Source organism: Herpailurus yagouaroundi, unplaced genomic scaffold (genome assembly GCF_014898765.1).
Source record: "Herpailurus yagouaroundi ecotype Mexico unplaced genomic scaffold, PumYag 182, whole genome shotgun sequence".
Lineage (NCBI taxonomy): Eukaryota > Metazoa > Chordata > Mammalia > Carnivora > Felidae > Herpailurus > Herpailurus yagouaroundi.
In genome coordinates this window covers 23,151,579-23,161,088 of record NW_024412413.1, presented here as the reverse complement: position 1 = coordinate 23,161,088, position 9,510 = coordinate 23,151,579, and the positions used below count along the sequence as shown (strand labels likewise).

The window sequence follows — 9,510 nt, the reverse complement described above, 5'->3', positions numbered from 1 at the left end:
AATTATTGATTTTGTAGGATTCATATTCTCTGCAATTTCTCATTGATTAGTCCAGGGCTGATCTTATTGAAGGCTGAACAAGGACCTCCAGGAATTGAAGAAACACAAAAATGAATGTGATTCTGGATTTCATCGTATCTACTGAGCCTGACGTGGTAACTTTGCTAACATTTGTGAGTGGCAATTCCTAAGCACCAGCACAAAGCTGGGAAGCTTCTGGCAATTTTAAGAAAGACTTTGAAGTTCAATAATAAAAGTTTATTGAATGCACCTCTGATTTTCTTGTCCTGCCCTTTTTTATGGGCTTGGTTGTTTTGCTAAATTAGGTTTGAGGTTCACTCGCTTTGTTACAGCACTGCGTTAATGAGGCCAAAATGTCAGACTCCATCTCTGTGGTGACAAACTGCGCCCCTAACCTCCAGGAGTTTCCCTGGTAGATGAAAGCAAAGAGGATATTTCCACAAAACTGGAAATACAACCTTAGGGCCTCAACACTGAGATGGGCATCACTTCCATTTATACAAAATAGCAAATTGTTCCCCTCCACTAAAAAAGAAAAACCCGAAGGAAATTATTAGTGTCATAGAAGAAATGAAGTTGCAAAAAAAAACAAAAAAACAAAAAAACAAAAAACAAAAATTAGAGGGTCCAAAAATGATTAACAGAGAACCATACCCATAATTTAAAAGATGGAAATTTTCAGCCATTTGGCTTGAGATGCCCCAGTGATTACTCGGCATAAATGTGCTAAACAGTCCAGGTTGCACATCGAGTAATTAAAATCTGATTAATTCTTATCAGGTTAGCAAAGGGTGCTGCTTTTTACCCCCCAAACAAATTGGCAATGCACCTGAACATTAAATTTAATTTGTCATTTTGCACATTTCACTGGCTCTATTATAATATACTTAAAAGCCCATTTGCCACTCTGTCCTTTTAGACATCAGTTCTTTCTACACTATGTACATGAGGTAAATACTAAAATGTAGATAGGACAAAGTACTCTTAAAATTCTCTCATTTAAGAACATCACAATGAACTAATTGTGATTCAAGATATCAACATTGCTTCTTGGCAGTCGCTACCAGCACAAAATAATAAAATGTGAATGAACAAATTACTGTTTAAACAGCAATACTTTTGATAATTAGCGGATATACTGAGGAATAAATATGGGGGGAAACCTGAAAAGGGAAAAAGGGGATTTAAATTTAAATAGGATTTTTTAATGTTTCCCCCATTGTGCAAAAGTCCATCTTTAATTCATATTACAGTGAGTAATTTGTAATGCTGTGTCAAAATAGATATGCAAAAAGGATATGCATTTGAATTTTAAATCTGATCCCTAAGTTTGAATTTAATATAGCGTCCTAACTGAGTCCTGTATGTGGAAGAGGAATTTTGAATCTGTTTTGAATGTCACAAGGATCAGCAATCATGCATAGTGTTATCATTGTTCATTATCTACCATGACTTGTGAAAGGAACATGAAATGGCATTAATCATTATTTTCTACTACCAATAATATACTTTCAATGGAAATTTCACCATTTTCTAAATATCTGGCAGGAGGAACTTCTCCTTCATTGCACCTACAAACCACCCCTTCTCCTTCATTCTTAATTTGCAGCTGGAGGCTTTGGTGACTGATGTTTATGATAAAATGCAGCTCCCCCAAAGGAAAGATTTAGACCTTCTGACGTTAAAGAAAACTTGAACTTGATCCCAAGCCCAAATTCCTAGAGTCATGAAATCATTGAACCTCAAGGGACCTCAGGAATCATCTTATCTACCCCTCATTTATCACACAGGGCAATAAAGGCCCATTTGGTAGCTTGACTTGTCCAAGGTCACCTGCTCATTAAGGGCAGATAGGGAAATGGAAGCCAGAGCTCCTGACTTCAGGCTAAGTGTTCTTCCCAACGCACAAAATGAACAGAATACCACCTCTAGAAGCAAAAGCTTTGAGATCAAACAGACGTAGGTTTGAGTCCTGATTCTGCCAATTATTGCTTTAATTTCTACATTTGAAAAATGCATAAAGTCTGTAATGATACAGACTTTTTCACATCACTGTGAGGATTAAAATGATATAATGCAGAGGACCCTGGGTGGCCACCCACTCTTGTCCAACTCTTGATTTCGGCTCACATCATGATCTCACGGTTTGTAAGTTCAAGCCCTGCATCACTCTGCACTGATAGTGCGGAGCCTGCTTGAGATTCTCTCTCTCTCTCTCTCTCTCTCTCTCTCTCTGCCTTTCCCCTGCTAGCGTCCACTCTCTTTCTCTCTCAAAACAAATAACTAAAAATATTTTTTAAATAAAATGGTACGATGCACATAAAGTACACAGCCCTAGGCCTGGCAAAAAAAAAAAAAAAAAAGTAAACATTAAATATTAACAATGGATATTATTATCAACTCATGTTGCCTAAACAAGAACTTTTGTGCAGATAAATAACTTAATGTTTCCCACTCTCCCTCCCCATATATACATATACCTACATACACACTTGTAAAGCCTGACAATGCAATAGGACCTTGCCAACTTCTCTCTTGAACCCTGCTGATAACAAACAAGACCCCATGTGAGACGTGAGGAAAGCTGCCATAGCATGATGACTGTGTTCAGTTCTCCTGCATTGACATAGCAGCTTATAAACCACAATGGAATATATCATTGTGTTTCAACATTAAACAACCTTGTGCCACAGGCAGATGAGACACTCTTACATCCATTTAATAGTGAAGCAAATGGAGGCTCAGAGAGGCAGTAAGTGACTTGCCTAAGGTTATACAGTTGGCTCAGGACCAGTGCTCTGCCTCTGATATCTCACTTTGGACGCTTCATCAAAGGAAAATCAAGAGATTCAAAGAAGCTAACATCACTTAATGCAAGTCAGATCTTCACCAGTATGTTTTCTACTACCTAAAATGATCCCAGTGATCTTGTTCGTCTGCCCACGCAAACTCCCAGCACAAACCTCTCCCCTTTAGCACAACTGACTGGAGAATGAACAAACATGGTCATGGGGTAAGGCAAGGGAGCTGGTGGTTTTCACCCAATCCAATGTTGTGTGTGTGCATGTGTGTGAGTGTGCACACAGGTATGAGTAGTCAAGGAGGAAGGAGAGGAAGTGGGGAGAGAGACAGATTGACTAGGAAGGCTGATTGCTTAACTAGAGAAGTTCAGCTTGTCAGTACAAGGACAAGAGTCCCAAGTAGGTCTAAGCAGCCATAACCTAAAGATCAGAGCTAGACTAAGGAGGTCACTGTGGCAGTGGCCATCTCAAAGGGGCCCTACACCCTCATTAGAGATGAAGATGAGTGTATCCACCAGAACTTTCCCTAGTGAGAATACAGTATGTGCTGAGTAATTTGAGAACCTCTTGAGAGGTGGGACTCCACAAGGGTCTTTGCTCCAGTATTGCTTTATTAATCTGGATTTTTTGGGTTTAAATAAGATGGCCATATAATTTATCCTCTCAATCAGGATACTTCTGAGAGTGAAAGCACACTATTCATAACGATGCTGAGACAATAGGTATAAATTAAGGCTGTCCCAAATGACATATGCTCACCCTTGTTTTAGATGTTGAAAATTAAATCAAACTGGCTTAATCAAAAGGGCATTTATTGGTGCCAATGTTTGAAAAGTCCAGTGGTAAATCTGGCTTCAAGAATGCCAGAACCTAGTGATTTATTCAGGATTCAGCCTCTCTTTCCACCTACTATCTCACAGTGGCCCCTAGCACCTCCAGACTTACATCGTACATTCTAGCAACATCCTCTTTCCCTTCCTAACACTCTACCAAAGTCCCAGGGTAGGGTCTCATTGGTCTACTTGGATCACAAGCCCATGCTTGATCTAGTCACTGTGGCCATGAGGAAATGGAATAGACCGGTTGGTCAAATCCAGACCATAAATCATTTCTGAATTTGGGGATAAGGGAGAAGAATCATCCAACCAAACCACCTGGGCCAAGCTCAGGCAAGAGATGATTTCCCCAACAGAAAAGCAAGGCATAAATTTGGAGGAAGGGGGATTCTACAGGGAAGGACTTTGGTTAGGAATAATAGACAACAATTTTTACAGGATCCCTATGTGCTAGGACTCATGGTAATGGTACTATATGGGTGATCCTATTTAAACTTCAAAACAATTCTATAAACTAAACACTAACTAACCATAAAAGAAATACATATTATTATATGTATATTATAGATGAGGTAACTGTGATACATAGAATTTAAGTAACTTGTCCGAAGTCATAAACCAGGACATAAAAAAGCCAAGATCGAAAGCCAGGCAGTCAGATTCCAGAGTCCATACTCTTAGCTTTTACCCAGGGTGCCATCCCATGCAGAATGGCAAGTACATTGTGTCAGGTCTTGGAATAGGACAGGAAAAAGTCAGAGCTACCACCAGTGGCCCTCTACTTCCAATATTTTCACAGCTGTAAGTAAATGTTGAATGATTATTTGATATGACTAGTGTGATGCTATGCTCAAAAATTTTCCTGCACAGAGCATCGCATTATTGGCCTTCCCATGACACTTGCATATTTTGGTTCAACTCTGAGGGGATTAGAAGAAAGAACCTACAGCCAGTCAAGAGAAGCATCCTCTCTATTGATTTATAGCCCCCAAGTCCTGATACAAATTACCTCAGTAATTTTGATAGAGTCCCAAAGCCCTGCAGTCAGCCAGCCTCTTCGGATAAGAGAAACTGGAAGTTAGTTGCTTTATTGTTCTGGCTTTATCTGTATCTCTAGAATCCCAGCAGGGAAGTCACTCAACAGAACTGAGAAGGTATGCTCCAACAGTGGGTCCAATGAATTCAAAAAGCCTTCTATCGGGGCGCCTGGGTGGCGCAGTCGGTTAAGCGTCCGACTTCAGCCAGGTCACGATCTCGCGGTCCGTGAGTTCGAGCCCCGCGTCAGGCTCTGGGCTGACGGCTCAGAGCCTGGAGCCTGTTTCCGATTCTGTGTCTCCCTCTCTCTCTGCCCCTCCCCCGTCCATGCTCTGTCTCTCTCTGTCCCAAAAATAAATAAACGTTGAAAAAAAAATTTAATTAAAAAAAAAAAAGCCTTCTATGGACAAACAACAACAAAAATTTCACTTCAAAGATTGGGGGAAGGAGTGAGGGAGGGGACCCTCACAGACAATTTTTTTTATAGCAAAGAATTTGTAATTACAGTTATGCAAAAGGCACTTTAAAGATTCCAGAAATCATCTGGTTGTGTTGATATGGAGCATTATTTGGAAATTTTTAATGCAAGTGAAATATATTGTCCATGTTTACTTACACATCCCTAAATTAGACCTGAATAACTAGATAATAGATACATAGTACAAAACAGCTTGCTTATAACAGGAAAATTGTTCAATCTATCTTCCTTTATAACTGAGCCTCCACAGCCTTGATTTATTGGTGTGGTGGTTCAGGAAATTTGTCCCACATAGAGGTATAGGGAATCACTTTCATTTGTATGCTAACTGCTTTTGATTTTTTTTTTTTTTTAAGCATCGTCAGTGGCCTTGATGATTGATTTTCAGTCTAGCTAAACCAGTTCGTATTATACATATTCCCCAGTAGGAAAGAGATTAGCTTAGCAGACAGTATACTTCACGGCACAAAGAACGTTCTGGTTCATTCCACTGACTGACATTTGAAAGTTTCCAAGGAATATGCCACATGAACAATGTGCCACATGGGCTTTTAAGGAAATAGTATAACAACAACCAAAAAAAGAAAAGATGATAATTCTTTATTGAAATGATACATATATTCACAGTAAAGGTACATGCAATAGCTACACAATTACTCAAGAATTTAGGCTCTGCGATCAAGACTCTAGCGTTTGAATCCTGGTACCATCACTCACCAGCTATGGGACCCTAGGCAAGTACATAACTTCCCTAAACCTGTTTCCACACCCAAAAGTCAGAGCCACTAACAATATGAACAACATTGATGCCTGTGTAACACATTGAGTTCTTGGCTCATAGGAAGCCCTCGATAAATATTTGTTGTTGTTGTTGTTGTTGTTGTTGTTGTCAGAGCTGCAAAGGAAATAAACACAAAGATGTCTCTCTGGCCACCAAATACCTAATAACATAAAGGGAATGGAATACAGAATCACCCAAACAAGATCAACAATTTCCATGTAGCCCATTATGATTTCTCTGCACACATGCTAGAATTTATTCTGTTGACTATGCTCAACTCACATGTATCACAGTGTCCCAGTCCAGGAATAAGGCAAGATCATTATTGTGGGTTCCTTTTAATCCATACAGTAGTAAATTTTCATTTATTTCAGAGATTATCTTCCAGACCCATATCATACCATACCCTGACCATATAAACAAGGCCTTTGTCCTAACATTGCCTTTATTTTTTGTCATCCACAACACCACCAATTCTCCCCCAAAAGACTAGTTGCCACTTGTAACTTGGCAAAATCTGAGGGTGAGCTTCACATTTTACTGGAGTCAGGTGCTAGACAGCACATTTCCCATCCTTGTTCCCCAGCTTCCCCAGGTAAAATAGAAATTCAGGTTTATGGTACATAATAGACATTCCTATGGTTTCTTTCCACTTATCCATGCTCTTTTCCTTGAAGACAACCACTGGATTTCCTTTTGGGAAGTCCCTCTAAGCCCAATGCATACAGTTACAGGGAGGTTGTCAATCAAGGTGCCTACCACAGGACATATAACCTGTGCTAGTTTCCTAAAGGTACTGAAACAAATTACCACAAACTTGGTGGCTAAAAAAAAAAAAGAAAGGAAAACTTATTCTTTCATAGCTTAGGCAGACCTAAGTCCAAAATCAAGCTTTCAGCAGGGTTGGTTCTTTCTGGGGACTCTGGAAGAGAAATTGTCCCATGCCTCCCTTCCAACTTATGGTGGTTGCTGGCAATCCTTGGTGTTCCTGAGCCTGTGGACACATCACTGCCGTATCTGTCTCCATGGCACATCACCTCCTTCTCTGTGTGTCTGTGTCTCCTCATTTTCTGCCTCATATAAGAACACTCTCATTAGATGCAGAGCTCACCTTAATCCAGTATGGCCTCATCCCTACCCTACCTAAGTTACATCTGCAAAGACCCTTATTCCAAATAAGGTCACACATTCTGAGGTTCTGGATGGATATGAACTTCGAAGGGATATTACAGAACCCATTCCACAACATAAGATAAGTGAACACAACTCTCTTTCCCTGGAAAGTCAAAAGATTCGAAACTATTTGCAAGACATTCATTCCACCAACAGAATCCTGAAGCTATCCCCCTACTAGTGCCTGCTACCGACATCCCAGAAACCTCCCTAATCCCCCATGTTGCATGGCCGAACTATTCAAAGTCTCCTTCATTCTGCGCATTACCCAATATCCTACCAGTCAATTCCCATGTAGCTTAGCCAGGTAGAATCAAGGTCCACTACGAGAAACCAAAGGAGTTAAATCAGAGACTGCAGCTTCTTTTTTTTTTTTTATTTTTTTTATTTATTTTTTTTTAATTTTTTTTTCAACGTTTTATTTATTTTTGGGACAGAGAGAGACAGAGCATGAACGGGGGAGGGGCAGAGAGAGAGGGAGACACAGAATCGGAAACAGGCTCCAGGCTCTGAGCCATCAGCCCAGAGCCTGACGCGGGGCTCGAACTCACAGACCGCGAGATCGTGACCTGGCTGAAGTTGGACGCTTAACCGACTGCGCCACCCAGGCGCCCCAGAGACTGCAGCTTCTAAACCACCTACATCCTGCAATATAGAAATAAGAACAATGGGATGTCAAGGCCTGTTTTTTACACTTTCCACTAACTAAATATTCCTTTGGTCACAATGCCTCCACCCATATAATTTAGATTTTATTTCTGGAAACTTTACCTGCTCCTCATAGTAATTTCTCTAGAAGTCTTAAAAGTTTCTGCAAGTGTGTAGGTGATAGTTCCTGGCATCCTTCCAAATCCTAAAAATGCTGACAGACTGACTAAGCTAAGAAGTTATCTCGTAATCCTAGGGCAGACTAATTAAATCCCACACATTGACATTTTTGGCTAAAAAAAAATGATAACTGCACTAATTAGCCCGTTAGAAAATATTCATATCTCATTGTGCCAAATGAGAGGGGATTCCTTATAATTGTTCCTACAGGATTGCAAGCGACTTGTTATGGACATGATTTAATTGCAGGAAACGTCATTACCTTCCAAGTCCCATCACCCACTTAAGTACCCCAGAAGTTCCCACCCGAACATGAGGTGGAATCAGAGCCGAATGGGCTTTCCAGAATCATGGCTCATTAGCAATGCGCCCCAAAGATTTTAGGAATATAATGAGTCTTTGAAAGTGTAATGAATGTAGCCTCTGACCTCCTACTAGATCCCACACTGTCTCAGGACATAGGGAAGCCAAAATACAAACAAACTAGTACAAAGAGTGAACAATTAACACATTGCAAACTTTGGAAGACAGTGAGGAAACTGTATCAAGTGTTCATAAAGAACATTTGGAGCTTTTGGGAAAGCATTTATTTAAATAAAATCCCTAAAGATTTACTAAATGTCAGACAGTGTGCTTAAAATATCAATACACGGCAGAGAGGCCAAAATAGAATTAATAACATGGAGACAAATTACTCAATTCAGTACATTTAACCAATCTTTGGAAATGCCTACTATGTGTGAGGCACTGTGGTAGGCCCAGCAGGGGATACGAACATGAACAAAAAGAGGTTCTGGCCCCCAAAGAGTTTATAACCCAGTAAGGAGGGTCAGAGAAGAATTCAAATTCCAGAAATATAAGGGAAAAAAGTAAATGCTGTAAGAAAACCAATAAAAATGCTAGAGGAAAAAGGATTTCGTCAGTTGCAAAGATTAGGGAAAGTTTTCATGGGGGCAAGTAAAAATAGGGTGGTCTTTGAGTGACACAAATATAGAAAAGATGAAACGGATGGGGAGTTAACCGAAGCAAAATCATAGAGATAGGAACACTGACTGTATATTCAGGGAAATTAGTATATGGGGCTCAGTCAAGAGGGAGACATGGGGGGAAAAGAAGATTGGAGCTATCCCAAGGACGGCCCTAAAAGATAGATAAACACAAGGTATTTTTGATTCATGGAGGGCAGGAGGGAGCCACTGAAAGTTTTTGCGAGAGAGCAGTCTGTCCGCCACTGGTTTAGAAAGATTAATCTGCAGGCAGTGTAAATGATGAATGCAAGAAACAGCAATCCATTGAGAATTTGACTCAGTTTTAAGCAGAAGGGTTAGAAAGAGAACAGGAAGGAGGGCAGATAAGACAGTGTCCAAACCCAGAGTAGAAACTTTCAACCCTGGCTGCGTGGTAGAATCTCCTGCCAGCTTTATGAAAATACCAAAAGCCAGGTTTACTCCAAACCAATTAAGTCAGAACCTCCGTGGTGGCACCCAGGCATTGGGATGCTTGAAAAGCTTACCAGGTAATTCCAAAATGCAAATGGTCCTGACACTCCCTTCTTCA

At 40.3% G+C, this 9,510-nt stretch overlaps 1 long non-coding RNA gene across 1 annotated transcript in view; it reads left to right on the top strand.

The window, feature by feature from the left end:
* The window catches only part of LOC121040568 (uncharacterized), a 54,185-nt gene extending 53,915 nt beyond the window's left edge, over positions 1 to 270 (top strand). Inside the window, exon 3 of the long non-coding RNA XR_005795356.1 lies at positions 18 to 270. This is a non-coding gene — a long non-coding RNA (uncharacterized LOC121040568). The remainder of the gene's footprint in view (positions 1 to 17) is intronic.
* The last annotated feature ends 9,240 nt before the right edge of the window (positions 271 to 9,510 follow it).